Source organism: Hyla sarda, unplaced genomic scaffold, assembly GCF_029499605.1.
Source record: "Hyla sarda isolate aHylSar1 unplaced genomic scaffold, aHylSar1.hap1 scaffold_376, whole genome shotgun sequence".
Classification (NCBI taxonomy): domain Eukaryota; kingdom Metazoa; phylum Chordata; class Amphibia; order Anura; family Hylidae; genus Hyla; species Hyla sarda.
In genome coordinates, this window is record NW_026610395.1 from 185114 (window position 1) to 211675 (window position 26562).

Consider the following 26562-nt stretch of genomic DNA (forward strand, 5'->3'; position numbering starts at 1 on the left):
ATACCACTGACATCACTAGGTGTAAACAACATCTCTCCTTTGCTGTGTATGTGACTATGGAGCTGTTTGGTGATGTCGTCTATTATGGCCTTCATAGAAGCAACAGGAGATTGTTGCATCCATCTAGAACCCTCAGAACTACAGTGCTATGATGTCACTCACTTCCACAGGCCTTGCAGAGTGTAAACAACAACAACCCAGCTTTGTTGTGTATGTAACCATAGGGATTGTGATGTCACCTAGAACCTTCAGAGCAGCGACAGCTTTATGAGGAGCATCAGCACTGCTCTGCCTGAGCAGAACCATCACCGCCATAGGTTGTCAAATAACCCGGATTTAACCCACACAGGTAAGTCCAATGGGGTGCAGGCATGTCCTCTATGCTTACAGCTTCCCGTGGGTGTTGGTTTGATACCGTTTGGGGACAGCCAAGGAGGCATCTGCAGGCAACAAAGGTAGGTGTGTGCTTGTGTGTGTGTTTCCTATGCAGATCCTAAGCCCAGTGTCACATGCAAGTAGGAGGAGTAAGAAGGGTTCCTGGCAAATCCGGGTTATGGATTGCATTTAAAAAGGCCCCGTGGGAGTGCAATGGGCCCCTGTCTTGCTGCTTAGCAATAATGGTATGGGTTTAGGTTCTGCTGTGTGTACTGGTGGTTGACTGCCCCCCAGCCCAGAGTGTGCATGGAAAATTGTCTGGCAGCCTCCCTGACAGCAAGCAGTGATAGTGCCCATGAAGGGGACCTTGTTGGGCCCGCCCCTTTCACGGTTATCGCTTCTCGGCCTTTTGGCTAAGATCAAGTGTAGTATCTGTTCTTATCAGTTTAATATCTGATACGTCCCCTATCTGGGGACCATATATTAAATGGATTTTTGAGAACGGGGGCCGATTTCGAAGCTTGCTTCCGTCGCCCTATGCATTGACCCGATATGGCAGTATCTTCGGGTACAGTGCACCACCCCCTTACAGGGTTAAAAAGAAAGATTCCTACTTTCATTGCTACCTGCTTGCTGGCTAGCCAGCTAGCCAGCCCTGTGGGCCTTGCTGCTGCTGCTGCTGCTGCAGCCAAAAAACAAAAGGTGGTGCTGCTGCTGCTTCTGCTGCTTCTGCTTGTGTCTGGCCGCTGTTGGAGCGTCCAGGCACAGGACTTCTGCTGCTGCTGACTAAATGGCCTCCTTAATTGGATCATTTGAGTAGCCAGCACACCTGTGCAGGTAGGGCATGACATGATAGGCAGCTGCCTTGATAGCGGGTGGGTGCTGAATGTTCCTAATTGACAAAATAAGATTAATGCTTATGAAGAAATATAAAATCTCATCCCTTCCCCAATATCGCGCCACACCCCTACCCCTTAATTCCCTGGTTGAACTTGATGGACATATGTCTTTTTTCGACCGTACTAACTATGTAACTATGTAACATAACATGGGGGGGTCTCCTGGCTGTTCACACAGGTGTGTCATTGCTGTACATTGACCATGCATTGCTTCTGTGGTATTGCAAAGGCAAAGACAAATGCTTCCAGCCATCCATTGCACTAATGGATTGGTCATCAGCTGGCTGTCTATGTCCCGCATCAATATAGACCAAAGTACAGAGGGTTAGGCTATGCTATAGTGCACCTACCTGATGCATCAGAAGGTGCGAGGCCCTTGCTAAATTCTGTGCACAGACTTTGAGATCTATGCTTTAGACTGTATCTAAACCTGCTCCAACATGGACTGACATTCTGGCCTACTTTCAGCCGATGCGACTTGTCTGTCGCTGAACAGTCGCTTTTTATGTATTCAGCACCTATGTATAATGTTGTAAAAATGCTCTAGAAGCTAAAGTCGCAGAAATGTCACACATATTTGGCCTGCAACTTTCTGTGCGACAAATTCAGACAGGAAAAATCAGTATAAATCCTTAGAAAATTATCCCCCAGTGTCTCCATCTGCTGGCGGTATTGAATAAGCATTGCTGCACTGATGGGGTATGCATTAGACGAAAAAAAAGAAGAAAAAGAAGAATAATACGCCCAGAAAAGAGGCGAAAAGGAGAAAAACGTAAAAAAACGTGAAAAAAAAGTAAGAGGAAGAGAAGGGAAAAAAAGGTGGAAATGGGTTTAAAAGTGATTTCGGCGGAGAAATATATATATATATATATATATATATATATATATATATATACGCGCACACACACACATATATATAAACGTATTCTCCGTTGAGATATTGCAGCCGCTGCTGTGTCCAGGCCCAGGAGCCTTAGCACTGTGCTGTGATGTCACTCAATACCACTGACATCACTAGGTGTAAACAACATCTCTCCTTTGCTGTGTATGTGACTATGGAGCTGTTTGGTGATGTCGTCTATTATGGCCTTCATAGAAGCAACAGGAGATTGTTGCATCCATCTAGAACCCTCAGAACTACAGTGCTATGATGTCACTCACTTCCACAGGCCTTGCAGAGTGTAAACAACAACAACCCAGCTTTGTTGTGTATGTAACCATAGGGATTGTGATGTCACCTAGAACCTTCACAGCAGCGACAGCTTTATGAGGAGCATCAGCACTGCTCTGCCTGAGCAGAACCATCACCGCCATAGGTTGTCAAATAACCCGGATTTAACCCACACAGGTAAGTCCAATGGGGTGCAGGCATGTCCTCTATGCTTACAGCTTCCCGTGGGTGTTGGTTTGATACCGTTTGGGGACAGCCAAGGAGGCATCTGCAGGCAACAAAGGTAGGTGTGTGCTTGTGTGTGTGTTTCCTATGCAGATCCTAAGCCCAGTGTCACATGCAAGTAGGAGGAGTAAGAAGGGTTCCTGGCAAATCCGGGTTATGGATTGCATTTAAAAAGGCCCCGTGGGAGTGCAATGGGCCCCTGTCTTGCTGCTTAGCAATAATGGTATGGGTTTAGGTTCTGCTGTGTGTACTGGTGGTTGACTGCCCCCCAGCCCAGAGTGTGCATGGAAAATTGTCTGGCAGCCTCCCTGACAGCAAGCAGTGATAGTGCCCATGAAGGGGACCTTGTTGGGCCCGCCCCTTTCACGGTTATCGCTTCTCGGCCTTTTGGCTAAGATCAAGTGTAGTATCTGTTCTTATCAGTTTAATATCTGATACGTCCCCTATCTGGGGACCATATATTAAATGGATTTTTGAGAACGGGGGCCGATTTCGAAGCTTGCTTCCGTCGCCCTATGCATTGACCCGATATGGCAGTATCTTCGGGTACAGTGCACCACCCCCTTACAGGGTTAAAAAGAAAGATTCCTACTTTCATTGCTACCTGCTTGCTGGCTAGCCAGCTAGCCAGCCCTGTGGGCCTTGCTGCTGCTGCTGCTGCTGCAGCCAAAAAACAAAAGGTGGTGCTGCTGCTGCTTCTGCTGCTTCTGCTTGTGTCTGGCCGCTGTTGGAGCGTCCAGGCACAGGACTTCTGCTGCTGCTGACTAAATGGCCTCCTTAATTGGATCATTTGAGTAGCCAGCACACCTGTGCAGGTAGGGCATGACATGATAGGCAGCTGCCTTGATAGCGGGTGGGTGCTGAATGTTCCTAATTGACAAAATAAGATTAATGCTTATGAAGAAATATAAAATCTCATCCCTTCCCCAATATCGCGCCACACCCCTACCCCTTAATTCCCTGGTTGAACTTGATGGACATATGTCTTTTTTCGACCGTACTAACTATGTAACTATGTAACATAACATGGGGGGGTCTACTGGCTGTTCACACAGGTGTGTCATTGCTGTACATTGACCATGCATTGCTTCTGTGGTATTGCAAAGGCAAAGACAAATGCTTCCAGCCATCCATTGCACTAATGGATTGGTCATCAGCTGGCTGTCTATGTCCCGCATCAATATAGACCAAAGTACAGAGGGTTAGGCTATGCTATAGTGCACCTACCTGATGCATCAGAAGGTGCGAGGCCCTTGCTAAATTCTGTGCACAGACTTTGAGATCTATGCTTTAGACTGTATCTAAACCTGCTCCAACATGGACTGACATTCTGGCCTACTTTCAGCCGATGCGACTTGTCTGTCGCTGAACAGTCGCTTTTTATGTATTCAGCACCTATGTATAATGTTGTAAAAATGCTCTAGAAGCTAAAGTCGCAGAAATGTCACACATATTTGGCCTGCAACTTTCTGTGCGACAAATTCAGACAGGAAAAATCAGTATAAATCCTTAGAAAATTATCCCCCAGTGTCTCCATCTGCTGGCGGTATTGAATAAGCATTGCTGCACTGATGGGGTATGCATTAGACGAAAAAAAAGAAGAAAAAGAAGAATAATACGCCCAGAAAAGAGGCGAAAAGGAGAAAAACGTAAAAAAACGTGAAAAAAAAGTAAGAGGAAGAGAAGGGAAAAAAAGGTGGAAATGGGTTTAAAAGTGATTTCGGCGGAGAAATATATATATATATATATATATATATATATATATATATATATACGCGCACACACACACATATATATAAACGTATTCTCCGTTGAGATATTGCAGCCGCTGCTGTGTCCAGGCCCAGGAGCCTTAGCACTGTGCTGTGATGTCACTCAATACCACTGACATCACTAGGTGTAAACAACATCTCTCCTTTGCTGTGTATGTGACTATGGAGCTGTTTGGTGATGTCGTCTATTATGGCCTTCATAGAAGCAACAGGAGATTGTTGCATCCATCTAGAACCCTCAGAACTACAGTGCTATGATGTCACTCACTTCCACAGGCCTTGCAGAGTGTAAACAACAACAACCCAGCTTTGTTGTGTATGTAACCATAGGGATTGTGATGTCACCTAGAACCTTCACAGCAGCGACAGCTTTATGAGGAGCATCAGCACTGCTCTGCCTGAGCAGAACCATCACCGCCATAGGTTGTCAAATAACCCGGATTTAACCCACACAGGTAAGTCCAATGGGGTGCAGGCATGTCCTCTATGCTTACAGCTTCCCGTGGGTGTTGGTTTGATACCGTTTGGGGACAGCCAAGGAGGCATCTGCAGGCAACAAAGGTAGGTGTGTGCTTGTGTGTGTGTTTCCTATGCAGATCCTAAGCCCAGTGTCACATGCAAGTAGGAGGAGTAAGAAGGGTTCCTGGCAAATCCGGGTTATGGATTGCATTTAAAAAGGCCCCGTGGGAGTGCAATGGGCCCCTGTCTTGCTGCTTAGCAATAATGGTATGGGTTTAGGTTCTGCTGTGTGTACTGGTGGTTGACTGCCCCCCAGCCCAGAGTGTGCATGGAAAATTGTCTGGCAGCCTCCCTGACAGCAAGCAGTGATAGTGCCCATGAAGGGGACCTTGTTGGGCCCGCCCCTTTCACGGTTATCGCTTCTCGGCCTTTTGGCTAAGATCAAGTGTAGTATCTGTTCTTATCAGTTTAATATCTGATACGTCCCCTATCTGGGGACCATATATTAAATGGATTTTTGAGAACGGGGGCCGATTTCGAAGCTTGCTTCCGTCGCCCTATGCATTGACCCGATATGGCAGTATCTTCGGGTACAGTGCACCACCCCCTTACAGGGTTAAAAAGAAAGATTCCTACTTTCATTGCTACCTGCTTGCTGGCTAGCCAGCTAGCCAGCCCTGTGGGCCTTGCTGCTGCTGCTGCTGCTGCAGCCAAAAAACAAAAGGTGGTGCTGCTGCTGCTTCTGCTGCTTCTGCTTGTGTCTGGCCGCTGTTGGAGCGTCCAGGCACAGGACTTCTGCTGCTGCTGACTAAATGGCCTCCTTAATTGGATCATTTGAGTAGCCAGCACACCTGTGCAGGTAGGGCATGACATGATAGGCAGCTGCCTTGATAGCGGGTGGGTGCTGAATGTTCCTAATTGACAAAATAAGATTAATGCTTATGAAGAAATATAAAATCTCATCCCTTCCCCAATATCGCGCCACACCCCTACCCCTTAATTCCCTGGTTGAACTTGATGGACATATGTCTTTTTTCGACCGTACTAACTATGTAACTATGTAACATAACATGGGGGGGTCTCCTGGCTGTTCACACAGGTGTGTCATTGCTGTACATTGACCATGCATTGCTTCTGTGGTATTGCAAAGGCAAAGACAAATGCTTCCAGCCATCCATTGCACTAATGGATTGGTCATCAGCTGGCTGTCTATGTCCCGCATCAATATAGACCAAAGTACAGAGGGTTAGGCTATGCTATAGTGCACCTACCTGATGCATCAGAAGGTGCGAGGCCCTTGCTAAATTCTGTGCACAGACTTTGAGATCTATGCTTTAGACTGTATCTAAACCTGCTCCAACATGGACTGACATTCTGGCCTACTTTCAGCCGATGCGACTTGTCTGTCGCTGAACAGTCGCTTTTTATGTATTCAGCACCTATGTATAATGTTGTAAAAATGCTCTAGAAGCTAAAGTCGCAGAAATGTCACACATATTTGGCCTGCAACTTTCTGTGCGACAAATTCAGACAGGAAAAATCAGTATAAATCCTTAGAAAATTATCCCCCAGTGTCTCCATCTGCTGGCGGTATTGAATAAGCATTGCTGCACTGATGGGGTATGCATTAGACGAAAAAAAGAAGAAAAAGAAGAATAATACGCCCAGAAAAGAGGCGAAAAGGAGAAAAACGTAAAAAAACGTGAAAAAAAAGTAAGAGGAAGAGAAGGGAAAAAAAGGTGGAAATGGGTTTAAAAGTGATTTCGGCGGAGAAATATATATATATATATATATATATATATATATATATATATACGCGCACACACACACATATATATAAACGTATTCTCCGTTGAGATATTGCAGCCGCTGCTGTGTCCAGGCCCAGGAGCCTTAGCACTGTGCTGTGATGTCACTCAATACCACTGACATCACTAGGTGTAAACAACATCTCTCCTTTGCTGTGTATGTGACTATGGAGCTGTTTGGTGATGTCGTCTATTATGGCCTTCATAGAAGCAACAGGAGATTGTTGCATCCATCTAGAACCCTCAGAACTACAGTGCTATGATGTCACTCACTTCCACAGGCCTTGCAGAGTGTAAACAACAACAACCCAGCTTTGTTGTGTATGTAACCATAGGGATTGTGATGTCACCTAGAACCTTCACAGCAGCGACAGCTTTATGAGGAGCATCAGCACTGCTCTGCCTGAGCAGAACCATCACCGCCATAGGTTGTCAAATAACCCGGATTTAACCCACACAGGTAAGTCCAATGGGGTGCAGGCATGTCCTCTATGCTTACAGCTTCCCGTGGGTGTTGGTTTGATACCGTTTGGGGACAGCCAAGGAGGCATCTGCAGGCAACAAAGGTAGGTGTGTGCTTGTGTGTGTGTTTCCTATGCAGATCCTAAGCCCAGTGTCACATGCAAGTAGGAGGAGTAAGAAGGGTTCCTGGCAAATCCGGGTTATGGATTGCATTTAAAAAGGCCCCGTGGGAGTGCAATGGGCCCCTGTCTTGCTGCTTAGCAATAATGGTATGGGTTTAGGTTCTGCTGTGTGTACTGGTGGTTGACTGCCCCCCAGCCCAGAGTGTGCATGGAAAATTGTCTGGCAGCCTCCCTGACAGCAAGCAGTGATAGTGCCCATGAAGGGGACCTTGTTGGGCCCGCCCCTTTCACGGTTATCGCTTCTCGGCCTTTTGGCTAAGATCAAGTGTAGTATCTGTTCTTATCAGTTTAATATCTGATACGTCCCCTATCTGGGGACCATATATTAAATGGATTTTTGAGAACGGGGGCCGATTTCGAAGCTTGCTTCCGTCGCCCTATGCATTGACCCGATATGGCAGTATCTTCGGGTACAGTGCACCACCCCCTTACAGGGTTAAAAAGAAAGATTCCTACTTTCATTGCTACCTGCTTGCTGGCTAGCCAGCTAGCCAGCCCTGTGGGCCTTGCTGCTGCTGCTGCTGCTGCAGCCAAAAAACAAAAGGTGGTGCTGCTGCTGCTTCTGCTGCTTCTGCTTGTGTCTGGCCGCTGTTGGAGCGTCCAGGCACAGGACTTCTGCTGCTGCTGACTAAATGGCCTCCTTAATTGGATCATTTGAGTAGCCAGCACACCTGTGCAGGTAGGGCATGACATGATAGGCAGCTGCCTTGATAGCGGGTGGGTGCTGAATGTTCCTAATTGACAAAATAAGATTAATGCTTATGAAGAAATATAAAATCTCATCCCTTCCCCAATATCGCGCCACACCCCTACCCCTTAATTCCCTGGTTGAACTTGATGGACATATGTCTTTTTTCGACCGTACTAACTATGTAACTATGTAACATAACATGGGGGGGTCTCCTGGCTGTTCACACAGGTGTGTCATTGCTGTACATTGACCATGCATTGCTTCTGTGGTATTGCAAAGGCAAAGACAAATGCTTCCAGCCATCCATTGCACTAATGGATTGGTCATCAGCTGGCTGTCTATGTCCCGCATCAATATAGACCAAAGTACAGAGGGTTAGGCTATGCTATAGTGCACCTACCTGATGCATCAGAAGGTGCGAGGCCCTTGCTAAATTCTGTGCACAGACTTTGAGATCTATGCTTTAGACTGTATCTAAACCTGCTCCAACATGGACTGACATTCTGGCCTACTTTCAGCCGATGCGACTTGTCTGTCGCTGAACAGTCGCTTTTTATGTATTCAGCACCTATGTATAATGTTGTAAAAATGCTCTAGAAGCTAAAGTCGCAGAAATGTCACACATATTTGGCCTGCAACTTTCTGTGCGACAAATTCAGACAGGAAAAATCAGTATAAATCCTTAGAAAATTATCCCCCAGTGTCTCCATCTGCTGGCGGTATTGAATAAGCATTGCTGCACTGATGGGGTATGCATTAGACGAAAAAAAAGAAGAAAAAGAAGAATAATACGCCCAGAAAAGAGGCGAAAAGGAGAAAAACGTAAAAAAACGTGAAAAAAAAGTAAGAGGAAGAGAAGGGAAAAAAAGGTGGAAATGGGTTTAAAAGTGATTTCGGCGGAGAAATATATATATATATATATATATATATATATATATATATATATATACGCGCACACACACACATATATATAAACGTATTCTCCGTTGAGATATTGCAGCCGCTGCTGTGTCCAGGCCCAGGAGCCTTAGCACTGTGCTGTGATGTCACTCAATACCACTGACATCACTAGGTGTAAACAACATCTCTCCTTTGCTGTGTATGTGACTATGGAGCTGTTTGGTGATGTCGTCTATTATGGCCTTCATAGAAGCAACAGGAGATTGTTGCATCCATCTAGAACCCTCAGAACTACAGTGCTATGATGTCACTCACTTCCACAGGCCTTGCAGAGTGTAAACAACAACAACCCAGCTTTGTTGTGTATGTAACCATAGGGATTGTGATGTCACCTAGAACCTTCACAGCAGCGACAGCTTTATGAGGAGCATCAGCACTGCTCTGCCTGAGCAGAACCATCACCGCCATAGGTTGTCAAATAACCCGGATTTAACCCACACAGGTAAGTCCAATGGGGTGCAGGCATGTCCTCTATGCTTACAGCTTCCCGTGGGTGTTGGTTTGATACCGTTTGGGGACAGCCAAGGAGGCATCTGCAGGCAACAAAGGTAGGTGTGTGCTTGTGTGTGTGTTTCCTATGCAGATCCTAAGCCCAGTGTCACATGCAAGTAGGAGGAGTAAGAAGGGTTCCTGGCAAATCCGGGTTATGGATTGCATTTAAAAAGGCCCCGTGGGAGTGCAATGGGCCCCTGTCTTGCTGCTTAGCAATAATGGTATGGGTTTAGGTTCTGCTGTGTGTACTGGTGGTTGACTGCCCCCCAGCCCAGAGTGTGCATGGAAAATTGTCTGGCAGCCTCCCTGACAGCAAGCAGTGATAGTGCCCATGAAGGGGACCTTGTTGGGCCCGCCCCTTTCACGGTTATCGCTTCTCGGCCTTTTGGCTAAGATCAAGTGTAGTATCTGTTCTTATCAGTTTAATATCTGATACGTCCCCTATCTGGGGACCATATATTAAATGGATTTTTGAGAACGGGGGCCGATTTCGAAGCTTGCTTCCGTCGCCCTATGCATTGACCCGATATGGCAGTATCTTCGGGTACAGTGCACCACCCCCTTACAGGGTTAAAAAGAAAGATTCCTACTTTCATTGCTACCTGCTTGCTGGCTAGCCAGCTAGCCAGCCCTGTGGGCCTGCTGCTGCTGCTGCTGCTGCTGCAGCCAAAAAACAAAAGGTGGTGCTGCTGCTGCTTCTGCTGCTTCTGCTTGTGTTTGGCCGCTGTTGGAGCGTCCAGGCACAGGACTTCTGCTGCTGCTGACTAAATGGCCTCCTTAATTGGATCATTTGAGTAGCCAGCACACCTGTGCAGGTAGGGCATGACATGATAGGCAGCTGCCTTGATAGCGGGTGGGTGCTGAATGTTCCTAATTGACAAAATAAGATTAATGCTTATGAAGAAATATAAAATCTCATCCCTTCCCCAATATCGCGCCACACCCCTACCCCTTAATTCCCTGGTTGAACTTGATGGACATATGTCTTTTTTCGACCGTACTAACTATGTAACTATGTAACATAACATGGGGGGGTCTCCTGGCTGTTCACACAGGTGTGTCATTGCTGTACATTGACCATGCATTGCTTCTGTGGTATTGCAAAGGCAAAGACAAATGCTTCCAGCCATCCATTGCACTAATGGATTGGTCATCAGCTGGCTGTCTATGTCCCGCATCAATATAGACCAAAGTACAGAGGGTTAGGCTATGCTATAGTGCACCTACCTGATGCATCAGAAGGTGCGAGGCCCTTGCTAAATTCTGTGCACAGACTTTGAGATCTATGCTTTAGACTGTATCTAAACCTGCTCCAACATGGACTGACATTCTGGCCTACTTTCAGCCGATGCGACTTGTCTGTCGCTGAACAGTCGCTTTTTATGTATTCAGCACCTATGTATAATGTTGTAAAAATGCTCTAGAAGCTAAAGTCGCAGAAATGTCACACATATTTGGCCTGCAACTTTCTGTGCGACAAATTCAGACAGGAAAAATCAGTATAAATCCTTAGAAAATTATCCCCCAGTGTCTCCATCTGCTGGCGGTATTGAATAAGCATTGCTGCACTGATGGGGTATGCATTAGACGAAAAAAAAGAAGAAAAAGAAGAATAATACGCCCAGAAAAGAGGCGAAAAGGAGAAAAACGTAAAAAAACGTGAAAAAAAAGTAAGAGGAAGAGAAGGGAAAAAAAGGTGGAAATGGGTTTAAAAGTGATTTCGGCGGAGAAATATATATATATATATATATATATATATATATATATATATATATATACGCGCACACACACACATATATATAAACGTATTCTCCGTTGAGATATTGCAGCCGCTGCTGTGTCCAGGCCCAGGAGCCTTAGCACTGTGCTGTGATGTCACTCAATACCACTGACATCACTAGGTGTAAACAACATCTCTCCTTTGCTGTGTATGTGACTATGGAGCTGTTTGGTGATGTCGTCTATTATGGCCTTCATAGAAGCAACAGGAGATTGTTGCATCCATCTAGAACCCTCAGAACTACAGTGCTATGATGTCACTCACTTCCACAGGCCTTGCAGAGTGTAAACAACAACAACCCAGCTTTGTTGTGTATGTAACCATAGGGATTGTGATGTCACCTAGAACCTTCACAGCAGCGACAGCTTTATGAGGAGCATCAGCACTGCTCTGCCTGAGCAGAACCATCACCGCCATAGGTTGTCAAATAACCCGGATTTAACCCACACAGGTAAGTCCAATGGGGTGCAGGCATGTCCTCTATGCTTACAGCTTCCCGTGGGTGTTGGTTTGATACCGTTTGGGGACAGCCAAGGAGGCATCTGCAGGCAACAAAGGTAGGTGTGTGCTTGTGTGTGTGTTTCCTATGCAGATCCTAAGCCCAGTGTCACATGCAAGTAGGAGGAGTAAGAAGGGTTCCTGGCAAATCCGGGTTATGGATTGCATTTAAAAAGGCCCCGTGGGAGTGCAATGGGCCCCTGTCTTGCTGCTTAGCAATAATGGTATGGGTTTAGGTTCTGCTGTGTGTACTGGTGGTTGACTGCCCCCCAGCCCAGAGTGTGCATGGAAAATTGTCTGGCAGCCTCCCTGACAGCAAGCAGTGATAGTGCCCATGAAGGGGACCTTGTTGGGCCCGCCCCTTTCACGGTTATCGCTTCTCGGCCTTTTGGCTAAGATCAAGTGTAGTATCTGTTCTTATCAGTTTAATATCTGATACGTCCCCTATCTGGGGACCATATATTAAATGGATTTTTGAGAACGGGGGCCGATTTCGAAGCTTGCTTCCGTCGCCCTATGCATTGACCCGATATGGCAGTATCTTCGGGTACAGTGCACCACCCCCTTACAGGGTTAAAAAGAAAGATTCCTACTTTCATTGCTACCTGCTTGCTGGCTAGCCAGCTAGCCAGCCCTGTGGGCCTTGCTGCTGCTGCTGCTGCTGCAGCCAAAAAACAAAAGGTGGTGCTGCTGCTGCTTCTGCTGCTTCTGCTTGTGTCTGGCCGCTGTTGGAGCGTCCAGGCACAGGACTTCTGCTGCTGCTGACTAAATGGCCTCCTTAATTGGATCATTTGAGTAGCCAGCACACCTGTGCAGGTAGGGCATGACATGATAGGCAGCTGCCTTGATAGCGGGTGGGTGCTGAATGTTCCTAATTGACAAAATAAGATTAATGCTTATGAAGAAATATAAAATCTCATCCCTTCCCCAATATCGCGCCACACCCCTACCCCTTAATTCCCTGGTTGAACTTGATGGACATATGTCTTTTTTCGACCGTACTAACTATGTAACTATGTAACATAACATGGGGGGGTCTCCTGGCTGTTCACACAGGTGTGTCATTGCTGTACATTGACCATGCATTGCTTCTGTGGTATTGCAAAGGCAAAGACAAATGCTTCCAGCCATCCATTGCACTAATGGATTGGTCATCAGCTGGCTGTCTATGTCCCGCATCAATATAGACCAAAGTACAGAGGGTTAGGCTATGCTATAGTGCACCTACCTGATGCATCAGAAGGTGCGAGGCCCTTGCTAAATTCTGTGCACAGACTTTGAGATCTATGCTTTAGACTGTATCTAAACCTGCTCCAACATGGACTGACATTCTGGCCTACTTTCAGCCGATGCGACTTGTCTGTCGCTGAACAGTCGCTTTTTATGTATTCAGCACCTATGTATAATGTTGTAAAAATGCTCTAGAAGCTAAAGTCGCAGAAATGTCACACATATTTGGCCTGCAACTTTCTGTGCGACAAATTCAGACAGGAAAAATCAGTATAAATCCTTAGAAAATTATCCCCCAGTGTCTCCATCTGCTGGCGGTATTGAATAAGCATTGCTGCACTGATGGGGTATGCATTAGACGAAAAAAAAGAAGAAAAAGAAGAATAATACGCCCAGAAAAGAGGCGAAAAGGAGAAAAACGTAAAAAAACGTGAAAAAAAAGTAAGAGGAAGAGAAGGGAAAAAAAGGTGGAAATGGGTTTAAAAGTGATTTCGGCGGAGAAATATATATATATATATATATATATATATATATATATATATATATACGCGCACACACACACATATATATAAACGTATTCTCCGTTGAGATATTGCAGCCGCTGCTGTGTCCAGGCCCAGGAGCCTTAGCACTGTGCTGTGATGTCACTCAATACCACTGACATCACTAGGTGTAAACAACATCTCTCCTTTGCTGTGTATGTGACTATGGAGCTGTTTGGTGATGTCGTCTATTATGGCCTTCATAGAAGCAACAGGAGATTGTTGCATCCATCTAGAACCCTCAGAACTACAGTGCTATGATGTCACTCACTTCCACAGGCCTTGCAGAGTGTAAACAACAATAACCCAGCTTTGTTGTGTATGTAACCATAGGGATTGTGATGTCACCTAGAACCTTCACAGCAGCGACAGCTTTATGAGGAGCATCAGCACTGCTCTGCCTGAGCAGAACCATCACCGCCATAGGTTGTCAAATAACCCGGATTTAACCCACACAGGTAAGTCCAATGGGGTGCAGGCATGTCCTCTATGCTTACAGCTTCCCGTGGGTGTTGGTTTGATACCGTTTGGGGACAGCCAAGGAGGCATCTGCAGGCAACAAAGGTAGGTGTGTGCTTGTGTGTGTGTTTCCTATGCAGATCCTAAGCCCAGTGTCACATGCAAGTAGGAGGAGTAAGAAGGGTTCCTGGCAAATCCGGGTTATGGATTGCATTTAAAAAGGCCCCGTGGGAGTGCAATGGGCCCCTGTCTTGCTGCTTAGCAATAATGGTATGGGTTTAGGTTCTGCTGTGTGTACTGGTGGTTGACTGCCCCCCAGCCCAGAGTGTGCATGGAAAATTGTCTGGCAGCCTCCCTGACAGCAAGCAGTGATAGTGCCCATGAAGGGGACCTTGTTGGGCCCGCCCCTTTCACGGTTATCGCTTCTCGGCCTTTTGGCTAAGATCAAGTGTAGTATCTGTTCTTATCAGTTTAATATCTGATACGTCCCCTATCTGGGGACCATATATTAAATGGATTTTTGAGAACGGGGGCCGATTTCGAAGCTTGCTTCCGTCGCCCTATGCATTGACCCGATATGGCAGTATCTTCGGGTACAGTGCACCACCCCCTTACAGGGTTAAAAAGAAAGATTCCTACTTTCATTGCTACCTGCTTGCTGGCTAGCCAGCTAGCCAGCCCTGTGGGCCTTGCTGCTGCTGCTGCTGCTGCAGCCAAAAAACAAAAGGTGGTGCTGCTGCTGCTTCTGCTGCTTCTGCTTGTGTCTGGCCGCTGTTGGAGCGTCCAGGCACAGGACTTCTGCTGCTGCTGACTAAATGGCCTCCTTAATTGGATCATTTGAGTAGCCAGCACACCTGTGCAGGTAGGGCATGACATGATAGGCAGCTGCCTTGATAGCGGGTGGGTGCTGAATGTTCCTAATTGACAAAATAAGATTAATGCTTATGAAGAAATATAAAATCTCATCCCTTCCCCAATATCGCGCCACACCCCTACCCCTTAATTCCCTGGTTGAACTTGATGGACATATGTCTTTTTTCGACCGTACTAACTATGTAACTATGTAACATAACATGGGGGGGTCTCCTGGCTGTTCACACAGGTGTGTCATTGCTGTACATTGACCATGCATTGCTTCTGTGGTATTGCAAAGGCAAAGACAAATGCTTCCAGCCATCCATTGCACTAATGGATTGGTCATCAGCTGGCTGTCTATGTCCCGCATCAATATAGACCAAAGTACAGAGGGTTAGGCTATGCTATAGTGCACCTACCTGATGCATCAGAAGGTGCGAGGCCCTTGCTAAATTCTGTGCACAGACTTTGAGATCTATGCTTTAGACTGTATCTAAACCTGCTCCAACATGGACTGACATTCTGGCCTACTTTCAGCCGATGCGACTTGTCTGTCGCTGAACAGTCGCTTTTTATGTATTCAGCACCTATGTATAATGTTGTAAAAATGCTCTAGAAGCTAAAGTCGCAGAAATGTCACACATATTTGGCCTGCAACTTTCTGTGCGACAAATTCAGACAGGAAAAATCAGTATAAATCCTTAGAAAATTATCCCCCAGTGTCTCCATCTGCTGGCGGTATTGAATAAGCATTGCTGCACTGATGGGGTATGCATTAGACGAAAAAAAAGAAGAAAAAGAAGAATAATACGCCCAGAAAAGAGGCGAAAAGGAGAAAAACGTAAAAAAACGTGAAAAAAAAGTAAGAGGAAGAGAAGGGAAAAAAAGGTGGAAATGGGTTTAAAAGTGATTTCGGCGGAGAAATATATATATATATATATATATATATATATATATATATATATATACGCGCACACACACACATATATATAAACGTATTCTCCGTTGAGATATTGCAGCCGCTGCTGTGTCCAGGCCCAGGAGCCTTAGCACTGTGCTGTGATGTCACTCAATACCACTGACATCACTAGGTGTAAACAACATCTCTCCTTTGCTGTGTATGTGACTATGGAGCTGTTTGGTGATGTCGTCTATTATGGCCTTCATAGAAGCAACAGGAGATTGTTGCATCCATCTAGAACCCTCAGAACTACAGTGCTATGATGTCACTCACTTCCACAGGCCTTGCAGAGTGTAAACAACAACAACCCAGCTTTGTTGTGTATGTAACCATAGGGATTGTGATGTCACCTAGAACCTTCACAGCAGCGACAGCTTTATGAGGAGCATCAGCACTGCTCTGCCTGAGCAGAACCATCACCGCCATAGGTTGTCAAATAACCCGGATTTAACCCACACAGGTAAGTCCAATGGGGTGCAGGCATGTCCTCTATGCTTACAGCTTCCCGTGGGTGTTGGTTTGATACCGTTTGGGGACAGCCAAGGAGGCATCTGCAGGCAACAAAGGTAGGTGTGTGCTTGTGTGTGTGTTTCCTATGCAGATCCTAAGCCCAGTGTCACATGCAAGTAGGAGGAGTAAGAAGGGTTCCTGGCAAATCCGGGTTATGGATTGCATTTAAAAAGGCCCCGTGGGAGTGCAATGGGCCCCTGTCTTGCTGCTTAGCAATAATGGTATGGGTTTAGGTTCTGCTGTGTGTACTGGTGGTTGACTGCCCCCCAGCCCAGAGTGTGCATGGAAAATTGTCTGGCAGCCTCCCTGACAGCAAGCAGTGATAGTGCCCATGAAGGGGACCTTGTTGGGCCCGCCCCTTTCACGGTTATCGCTTCTCGGCCTTTTGGCTAAGATCAAGTGTAGTATCTGTTCTTATCAGTTTAATATCTGATACGTCCCCTATCTGGGGACCATATATTAAATGGATTTTTGAGAACGGGGGCCGATTTCGAAGCTTGCTTCCGTCGCCCTATGCATTGACCCGATATGGCAGTATCTTCGGGTACAGTGCACCACCCCCTTACAGGGTTAAAAAGAAAGATTCCTACTTTCATTGCTATCTGCTTGCTGGCTAGCCAGCTAGCCAGCCCTGTGGGCCTTGCTGCTGCTGCTGCTGCTGCAGCCAAAAAACAAAAGGTGGTGCTGCTGCTGCTTCTGCTGCTTCTGCTTGTGTCTGGCCGCTGTTGGAGCGTCCAGGCACAGGACTTCTGCTGCTGCTGACTAAATGGCCTCCTTAATTGGATCATTTGAGTAGCCAGCACACCTGTGCAGGTAGGGCATGACATGATAGGCAGCTGCCTTGATAGCGGGTGGGTGCTGAATGTTCCTAATTGACAAAATAAGATTAATGCTTATGAAGAAATATAAAATCTCATCCCTTCCCCAATATCGCGCCACACCCCTACCCCTTAATTCCCTGGTTGAACTTGATGGACATATGTCTTTTTTCGACCGTACTAACTATGTAACTATGTAACATAACATGGGGGGGTCTCCTGGCTGTTCACACAGGTGTGTCATTGCTGTACATTGACCATGCATTGCTTCTGTGGTATTGCAAAGGCAAAGACAAATGCTTCCAGCCATCCATTGCACTAATGGATTGGTCATCAGCTGGCTGTCTATGTCCCGCATCAATATAGACCAAAGTACAGAGGGTTAGGCTATGCTATAGTGCACCTACCTGATGCATCAGAAGGTGCGAGGCCCTTGCTAAATTCTGTGCACAGACTTTGAGATCTATGCTTTAGACTGTATCTAAACCTGCTCCAACATGGACTGACATTCTGGCCTACTTTCAGCCGATGCGACTTGTCTGTCGCTGAACAGTCGCTTTTTATGTATTCAGCACCTATGTATAATGTTGTAAAAATGCTCTAGAAGCTAAAGTCGCAGAAATGTCACACATATTTGGCCTGCAACTTTCTGTGCGACAAATTCAGACAGGAAAAATCAGTATAAATCCTTAGAAAATTATCCCCCAGTGTCTCCATCTGCTGGCGGTATTGAATAAGCATTGCTGCACTGATGGGGTATGCATTAGACGAAAAAAAAGAAGAAAAAGAAGAATAATACGCCCAGAAAAGAGGCGAAAAGGAGAAAAACGTAAAAAAACGTGAAAAAAAAGTAAGAGGAAGAGAAGGGAAAAAAAGGTGGAAATGGGTTTAAAAGTGATTTCGGCGGAGAAATATATATATATATATATATATATATATATATATATATATATATACGCGCACACACACACATATATATAAACGTATTCTCCGTTGAGATATTGCAGCCGCTGCTGTGTCCAGGCCCAGGAGCCTTAGCACTGTGCTGTGATGTCACTCAATACCACTGACATCACTAGGTGTAAACAACATCTCTCCTTTGCTGTGTATGTGACTATGGAGCTGTTTGGTGATGTCGTCTATTATGGCCTTCATAGAAGCAACAGGAGATTGTTGCATCCATCTAGAACCCTCAGAACTACAGTGCTATGATGTCACTCACTTCCACAGGCCTTGCAGAGTGTAAACAACAACAACCCAGCTTTGTTGTGTATGTAACCATAGGGATTGTGATGTCACCTAGAACCTTCACAGCAGCGACAGCTTTATGAGGAGCATCAGCACTGCTCTGCCTGAGCAGAACCATCACCGCCATAGGTTGTCAAATAACCCGGATTTAACCCACACAGGTAAGTCCAATGGGGTGCAGGCATGTCCTCTATGCTTACAGCTTCCCGTGGGTGTTGGTTTGATACCGTTTGGGGACAGCCAAGGAGGCATCTGCAGGCAACAAAGGTAGGTGTGTGCTTGTGTGTGTGTTTCCTATGCAGATCCTAAGCCCAGTGTCACATGCAAGTAGGAGGAGTAAGAAGGGTTCCTGGCAAATCCGGGTTATGGATTGCATTTAAAAAGGCCCCGTGGGAGTGCAATGGGCCCCTGTCTTGCTGCTTAGCAATAATGGTATGGGTTTAGGTTCTGCTGTGTGTACTGGTGGTTGACTGCCCCCCAGCCCAGAGTGTGCATGGAAAATTGTCTGGCAGCCTCCCTGACAGCAAGCAGTGATAGTGCCCATGAAGGGGACCTTGTTGGGCCCGCCCCTTTCACGGTTATCGCTTCTCGGCCTTTTGGCTAAGATCAAGTGTAGTATCTGTTCTTATCAGTTTAATATCTGATACGTCCCCTATCTGGGGACCATATATTAAATGGATTTTTGAGAACGGGGGCCGATTTCGAAGCTTGCTTCCGTCGCCCTATGCATTGACCCGATATGGCAGTATCTTCGGGTACAGTGCACCACCCCCTTACAGGGTTAAAAAGAAAGATTCCTACTTTCATTGCTACCTGCTTGCTGGCTAGCCAGCTAGCCAGCCCTGTGGGCTCTGCTGCTGCTGCTGCTGCTGCTGCTGCAGCCAAACAACAAAAGGTGGTGCTGCTGCTGCTTCTGCTGCTTCTGCTTGTGTCTGGCCGCTGTTGGAGCGTCCAGGCACAGGACTTCTGCTGCTGCTGACTAAATGGCCTCCTTAATTGGATCATTTGAGTAGCCAGCACACCTGTGCAGGTAGGGCATGACATGATAGGCAGCTGCCTTGATAGCGGGTGGGTGCTGAATGTTCCTAATTGACAAAATAAGATTAATGCTTATGAAGAAATATAAAATCTCATCCCTTCCCCAATATCGCGCCACACCCCTACCCCTTAATTCCCTGGTTGAACTTGATGGACATATGTCTTTTTTCGACCGTACTAACTATGTAACTATGTAACATAACATGGGGGGGTCTCCTGGCTGTTCACACAGGTGTGTCATTGCTGTACATTGACCATGCATTGCTTCTGTGGTATTGCAAAGGCAAAGACAAATGCTTCCAGCCATCCATTGCACTAATGGATTGGTCATCAGCTGGCTGTCTATGTCCCGCATCAATATAGACCAAAGTACAGAGGGTTAGGCTATGCTATAGTGCACCTACCTGATGCATCAGAAGGTGCGAGGCCCTTGCTAAATTCTGTGCACAGACTTTGAGATCTATGCTTTAGACTGTATCTAAACCTGCTCCAACATGGACTGACATTCTGGCCTACTTTCAGCCGATGCGACTTGTCTGTCGCTGAACAGTCGCTTTTTATGTATTCAGCACCTATGTATAATGTTGTAAAAATGCTCTAGAAGCTAAAGTCGCAGAAATGTCACACATATTTGGCCTGCAACTTTCTGTGCGACAAATTCAGACAGGAAAAATCAGTATAAATCCTTAGAAAATTATCCCCCAGTGTCTCCATCTGCTGGCGGTATTGAATAAGCATTGCTGCACTGATGGGGTATGCATTAGACGAAAAAAAAGAAGAAAAAGAAGAATAATACGCCCAGAAAAGAGGCGAAAAGGAGAAAAACGTAAAAAAACGTGAAAAAAAAGTAAGAGGAAGAGAAGGGAAAAAAAGGTGGAAATGGGTTTAAAAGTGATTTCGGCGGAGATATATATATATATATATATATATATATATATATATATATATACGCGCACACACACACATATATATAAACGTATTCTCCGTTGAGATATTGCAGCCGCTGCTGTGTCCAGGCCCAGGAGCCTTAGCACTGTGCTGTGATGTCACTCAATACCACTGACATCACTAGGTGTAAACAACATCTCTCCTTTGCTGTGTATGTGACTATGGAGCTGTTTGGTGATGTCGTCTATTATGGCCTTCATAGAAGCAACAGGAGATTGTTGCATCCATCTAGAACCCTCAGAACTACAGTGCTATGATGTCACTCACTTCCACAGGCCTTGCAGAGTGTAAACAACAACAACCCAGCTTTGTTGTGTATGTAACCATAGGGATTGTGATGTCACCTAGAACCTTCACAGCAGCGACAGCTTTATGAGGAGCATCAGCACTGCTCTGCCTGAGCAGAACCATCACCGCCATAGGTTGTCAAATAACCCGGATTTAACCCACACAGGTAAGTCCAATGGGGTGCAGGCATGTCCTCTATGCTTACAGCTTCCCGTGGGTGTTGGTTTGATACCGTTTGGGGACAGCCAAGGAGGCATCTGCAGGCAACAAAGGTAGGTGTGTGCTTGTGTGTGTGTTTCCTATGCAGATCCTAAGCCCAGTGTCACATGCAAGTAGGAGGAGTAAGAAGGGTTCCTGGCAAATCCGGGTTATGGATTGCATTTAAAAAGGCCCCGTGGGAGTGCAATGGGCCCCTGTCTTGCTGCTTAGCAATAATGGTATGGGTTTAGGTTCTGCTGTGTGTACTGGTGGTTGACTGCCCCCCAGCCCAGAGTGTGCATGGAAAATTGTCTGGCAGCCTCCCTGACAGCAAGCAGTGATAGTGCCCATGAAGGGGACCTTGTTGGGCCCGCCCCTTTCACGGTTATCGCTTCTCGGCCTTTTGGCTAAGATCAAGTGTAGTATCTGTTCTTATCAGTTTAATATCTGATACGTCCCCTATCTGGGGACCATATATTAAATGGATTTTTGAGAACGGGGGCCGATTTCGAAGCTTGCTTCCGTCGCCCTATGCATTGACCCGATATGGCAGTATCTTCGGGTACAGTGCACCACCCCCTTACAGGGTTAAAAAGAAAGATTCCTACTTTCATTGCTACCTGCTTGCTGGCTAGCCAGCTAGCCAGCCCTGTGGGCCTTGCTGCTGCTGCTGCTGCTGCAGCCAAAAAACAAAAGGTGGTGCTGCTGCTGCTTCTGCTGCTTCTGCTTGTGTCTGGCCGCTGTTGGAGCGTCCAGGCACAGGACTTCTGCTGCTGCTGACTAAATGGCCTCCTTAATTGGATCATTTGAGTAGCCAGCACACCTGTGCAGGTAGGGCATGACATGATAGGCAGCTGCCTTGATAGCGGGTGGGTGCTGAATGTTCCTAATTGACAAAATAAGATTAATGCTTATGAAGAAATATAAAATCTCATCCCTTCCCCAATATCGCGCCACACCCCTACCCCTTAATTCCCTGGTTGAACTTGATGGACATATGTCTTTTTTCGACCGTACTAACTATGTAACTATGTAACATAACATGGGGGGGTCTCCTGGCTGTTCACACAGGTGTGTCATTGCTGTACATTGACCATGCATTGCTTCTGTGGTATTGCAAAGGCAAAGACAAATGCTTCCAGCCATCCATTGCACTAATGGATTGGTCATCAGCTGGCTGTCTATGTCCCGCATCAATATAGACCAAAGTACAGAGGGTTAGGCTATGCTATAGTGCACCTACCTGATGCATCAGAAGGTGCGAGGCCCTTGCTAAATTCTGTGCACAGACTTTGAGATCTATGCTTTAGACTGTATCTAAACCTGCTCCAACATGGACTGACATTCTGGCCTACTTTCAGCCGATGCGACTTGTCTGTCGCTGAACAGTCGCTTTTTATGTATTCAGCACCTATGTATAATGTTGTAAAAATGCTCTAGAAGCTAAAGTCGCAGAAATGTCACACATATTTGGCCTGCAACTTTCTGTGCGACAAATTCAGACAGGAAAAATCAGTATAAATCCTTAGAAAATTATCCCCCAGTGTCTCCATCTGCTGGCGGTATTGAATAAGCATTGCTGCACTGATGGGGTATGCATTAGACGAAAAAAAAGAAGAAAAAGAAGAATAATACGCCCAGAAAAGAGGCGAAAAGGAGAAAAACGTAAAAAAACGTGAAAAAAAAGTAAGAGGAAGAGAAGGGAAAAAAAGGTGGAAATGGGTTTAAAAGTGATTTCGGCGGAGAAATATATATATATATATATATATATATATATATATATATATATATATACGCGCACACACACACATATATATAAACGTATTCTCCGTTGAGATATTGCAGCCGCTGCTGTGTCCAGGCCCAGGAGCCTTAGCACTGTGCTGTGATGTCACTCAATACCACTGACATCACTAGGTGTAAACAACATCTCTCCTTTGCTGTGTATGTGACTATGGAGCTGTTTGGTGATGTCGTCTATTATGGCCTTCATAGAAGCAACAGGAGATTGTTGCATCCATCTAGAACCCTCAGAACTACAGTGCTATGATGTCACTCACTTCCACAGGCCTTGCAGAGTGTAAACAACAACAACCCAGCTTTGTTGTGTATGTAACCATAGGGATTGTGATGTCACCTAGAACCTTCACAGCAGCGACAGCTTTATGAGGAGCATCAGCACTGCTCTGCCTGAGCAGAACCATCACCGCCATAGGTTGTCAAATAACCCGGATTTAACCCACACAGGTAAGTCCAATGGGGTGCAGGCATGTCCTCTATGCTTACAGCTTCCCGTGGGTGTTGGTTTGATACCGTTTGGGGACAGCCAAGGAGGCATCTGCAGGCAACAAAGGTAGGTGTGTGCTTGTGTGTGTGTTTCCTATGCAGATCCTAAGCCCAGTGTCACATGCAAGTAGGAGGAGTAAGAAGGGTTCCTGGCAAATCCGGGTTATGGATTGCATTTAAAAAGGCCCCGTGGGAGTGCAATGGGCCCCTGTCTTGCTGCTTAGCAATAATGGTATGGGTTTAGGTTCTGCTGTGTGTACTGGTGGTTGACTGCCCCCCAGCCCAGAGTGTGCATGGAAAATTGTCTGGCAGCCTCCCTGACAGCAAGCAGTGATAGTGCCCATGAAGGGGACCTTGTTGGGCCCGCCCCTTTCACGGTTATCGCTTCTCGGCCTTTTGGCTAAGATCAAGTGTAGTATCTGTTCTTATCAGTTTAATATCTGATACGTCCCCTATCTGGGGACCATATATTAAATGGATTTTTGAGAACGGGGGCCGATTTCGAAGCTTGCTTCCGTCGCCCTATGCATTGACCCGATATGGCAGTATCTTCGGGTACAGTGCACCACCCCCTTACAGGGTTAAAAAGAAAGATTCCTACTTTCATTGCTACCTGCTTGCTGGCTAGCCAGCTAGCCAGCCCTGTGGGCCTTGCTGCTGCTGCTGCTGCTGCTGCAGCCAAAAAACAAAAGGTGGTGCTGCTGCTGCTTCTGCTGCTTCTGCTTGTGTCTGGCCGCTGTTGGAGCGTCCAGGCACAGGACTTCTGCTGCTGCTGACTAAATGGCCTCCTTAATTGGATCATTTGAGTAGCCAGCACACCTGTGCAGGTAGGGCATGACATGATAGGCAGCTGCCTTGATAGCGGGTGGGTGCTGAATGTTCCTAATTGACAAAATAAGATTAATGCTTATGAAGAAATATAAAATCTCATCCCTTCCCCAATATCGCGCCACACCCCTACCCCTTAATTCCCTGGTTGAACTTGATGGACATATGTCTTTTTTCGACCGTACTAACTATGTAACTATGTAACATAACATGGGGGGGTCTCCTGGCTGTTCACACAGGTGTGTCATTGCTGTACATTGACCATGCATTGCTTCTGTGGTATTGCAAAGGCAAAGACAAATGCTTCCAGCCATCCATTGCACTAATGGATTGGTCATCAGCTGGCTGTCTATGTCCCGCATCAATATAGACCAAAGTACAGAGGGTTAGGCTATGCTATAGTGCACCTACCTGATGCATCAGAAGGTGCGAGGCCCTTGCTAAATTCTGTGCACAGACTTTGAGATCTATGCTTTAGACTGTATCTAAACCTGCTCCAACATGGACTGACATTCTGGCCTACTTTCAGCCGATGCGACTTGTCTGTCGCTGAACAGTCGCTTTTTATGTATTCAGCACCTATGTATAATGTTGTAAAAATGCTCTAGAAGCTAAAGTCGCAGAAATGTCACACATATTTGGCCTGCAACTTTCTGTGCGACAAATTCAGACAGGAAAAATCAGTATAAATCCTTAGAAAATTATCCCCCAGTGTCTCCATCTGCTGGCGGTATTGAATAAGCATTGCTGCACTGATGGGGTATGCATTAGACGAAAAAAAAGAAGAAAAAGAAGAATAATACGCCCAGAAAAGAGGCGAAAAGGAGAAAAACGTAAAAAAACGTGAAAAAAAAGTAAGAGGAAGAGAAGGGAAAAAAAGGTGGAAATGGGTTTAAAAGTGATTTCGGCGGAGAAATATATATATATATATATATATATATATATATATATATATATATATACGCGCACACACACACATATATATAAACGTATTCTCCGTTGAGATATTGCAGCCGCTGCTGTGTCCAGGCCCAGGAGCCTTAGCACTGTGCTGTGATGTCACTCAATACCACTGACATCACTAGGTGTAAACAACATCTCTCCTTTGCTGTGTATGTGACTATGGAGCTGTTTGGTGATGTCGTCTATTATGGCCTTCATAGAAGCAACAGGAGATTGTTGCATCCATCTAGAACCCTCAGAACTACAGTGCTATGATGTCACTCACTTCCACAGGCCTTGCAGAGTGTAAACAACAACAACCCAGCTTTGTTGTGTATGTAACCATAGGGATTGTGATGTCACCTAGAACCTTCACAGCAGCGACAGCTTTATGAGGAGCATCAGCACTGCTCTGCCTGAGCAGAACCATCACCGCCATAGGTTGTCAAATAACCCGGATTTAACCCACACAGGTAAGTCCAATGGGGTGCAGGCATGTCCTCTATGCTTACAGCTTCCCGTGGGTGTTGGTTTGATACCGTTTGGGGACAGCCAAGGAGGCATCTGCAGGCAACAAAGGTAGGTGTGTGCTTGTGTGTGTGTTTCCTATGCAGATCCTAAGCCCAGTGTCACATGCAAGTAGGAGGAGTAAGAAGGGTTCCTGGCAAATCCGGGTTATGGATTGCATTTAAAAAGGCCCCGTGGGAGTGCAATGGGCCCCTGTCTTGCTGCTTAGCAATAATGGTATGGGTTTAGGTTCTGCTGTGTGTACTGGTGGTTGACTGCCCCCCAGCCCAGAGTGTGCATGGAAAATTGTCTGGCAGCCTCCCTGACAGCAAGCAGTGATAGTGCCCATGAAGGGGACCTTGTTGGGCCCGCCCCTTTCACGGTTATCGCTTCTCGGCCTTTTGGCTAAGATCAAGTGTAGTATCTGTTCTTATCAGTTTAATATCTGATACGTCCCCTATCTGGGGACCATATATTAAATGGATTTTTGAGAACGGGGGCCGATTTCGAAGCTTGCTTCCGTCGCCCTATGCATTGACCCGATATGGCAGTATCTTCGGGTACAGTGCACCACCCCCTTACAGGGTTAAAAAGAAAGATTCCTACTTTCATTGCTACCTGCTTGCTGGCTAGCCAGCTAGCCAGCCCTGTGGGCCTTGCTGCTGCTGCTGCTGCTGCTGCAGCCAAAAAACAAAAGGTGGTGCTGCTGCTGCTTCTGCTGCTTCTGCTTGTGTCTGGCCGCTGTTGGAGCGTCCAGGCACAGGACTTCTGCTGCTGCTGACTAAATGGCCTCCTTAATTGGATCATTTGAGTAGCCAGCACACCTGTGCAGGTAGGGCATGACATGATAGGCAGCTGCCTTGATAGCGGGTGGGTGCTGAATGTTCCTAATTGACAAAATAAGATTAATGCTTATGAAGAAATATAAAATCTCATCCCTTCCCCAATATCGCGCCACACCCCTACCCCTTAATTCCCTGGTTGAACTTGATGGACATATGTCTTTTTTCGACCGTACTAACTATGTAACTATGTAACATAACATGGGGGGGTCTCCTGGCTGTTCACACAGGTGTGTCATTGCTGTACATTGACCATGCATTGCTTCTGTGGTATTGCAAAGGCAAAGA

General features: G+C 46.2%; 12 non-coding genes across 12 annotated transcripts; all 12 read left to right on the forward strand.

The window, feature by feature from the left end:
- Positions 1-768: 768 nt before the first annotated feature.
- On the forward strand, positions 769-959 carry LOC130332340 (U2 spliceosomal RNA). Its single transcript, XR_008875046.1, has one exon. It is a non-coding gene; the product is annotated as a U2 spliceosomal RNA (small nuclear RNA).
- Positions 960-3041: 2082 nt separating this feature from the next.
- LOC130332341 (U2 spliceosomal RNA) lies at positions 3042-3232 on the forward strand. The gene has a single exon (XR_008875047.1). It is a non-coding gene; the product is annotated as a U2 spliceosomal RNA (small nuclear RNA).
- Positions 3233-5316: 2084 nt separating this feature from the next.
- On the forward strand, positions 5317-5507 carry LOC130332344 (U2 spliceosomal RNA). The gene has a single exon (XR_008875049.1). It is a non-coding gene; the product is annotated as a U2 spliceosomal RNA (small nuclear RNA).
- A 2081-nt stretch (positions 5508-7588) lies between these two features.
- On the forward strand, positions 7589-7779 carry LOC130332345 (U2 spliceosomal RNA). The gene has a single exon (XR_008875050.1). It is a non-coding gene; the product is annotated as a U2 spliceosomal RNA (small nuclear RNA).
- A 2086-nt stretch (positions 7780-9865) lies between these two features.
- On the forward strand, positions 9866-10056 carry LOC130332346 (U2 spliceosomal RNA). The gene has a single exon (XR_008875051.1). It is a non-coding gene; the product is annotated as a U2 spliceosomal RNA (small nuclear RNA).
- A 2090-nt stretch (positions 10057-12146) lies between these two features.
- Positions 12147-12337, forward strand: LOC130332347 (U2 spliceosomal RNA). The gene has a single exon (XR_008875052.1). It is a non-coding gene; the product is annotated as a U2 spliceosomal RNA (small nuclear RNA).
- Positions 12338-14423: 2086 nt separating this feature from the next.
- LOC130332349 (U2 spliceosomal RNA) lies at positions 14424-14614 on the forward strand. The gene has a single exon (XR_008875053.1). It is a non-coding gene; the product is annotated as a U2 spliceosomal RNA (small nuclear RNA).
- Positions 14615-16700: 2086 nt separating this feature from the next.
- LOC130332350 (U2 spliceosomal RNA) lies at positions 16701-16891 on the forward strand. The gene has a single exon (XR_008875054.1). It is a non-coding gene; the product is annotated as a U2 spliceosomal RNA (small nuclear RNA).
- Positions 16892-18977: 2086 nt separating this feature from the next.
- On the forward strand, positions 18978-19168 carry LOC130332351 (U2 spliceosomal RNA). The gene has a single exon (XR_008875055.1). It is a non-coding gene; the product is annotated as a U2 spliceosomal RNA (small nuclear RNA).
- A 2088-nt stretch (positions 19169-21256) lies between these two features.
- Positions 21257-21447, forward strand: LOC130332352 (U2 spliceosomal RNA). Its single transcript, XR_008875056.1, has one exon. It is a non-coding gene; the product is annotated as a U2 spliceosomal RNA (small nuclear RNA).
- Positions 21448-23535: 2088 nt separating this feature from the next.
- Positions 23536-23726, forward strand: LOC130332353 (U2 spliceosomal RNA). Its single transcript, XR_008875057.1, has one exon. It is a non-coding gene; the product is annotated as a U2 spliceosomal RNA (small nuclear RNA).
- Positions 23727-25817: 2091 nt separating this feature from the next.
- LOC130332354 (U2 spliceosomal RNA) lies at positions 25818-26008 on the forward strand. The gene has a single exon (XR_008875058.1). It is a non-coding gene; the product is annotated as a U2 spliceosomal RNA (small nuclear RNA).
- Positions 26009-26562: the final 554 nt, after the last annotated feature.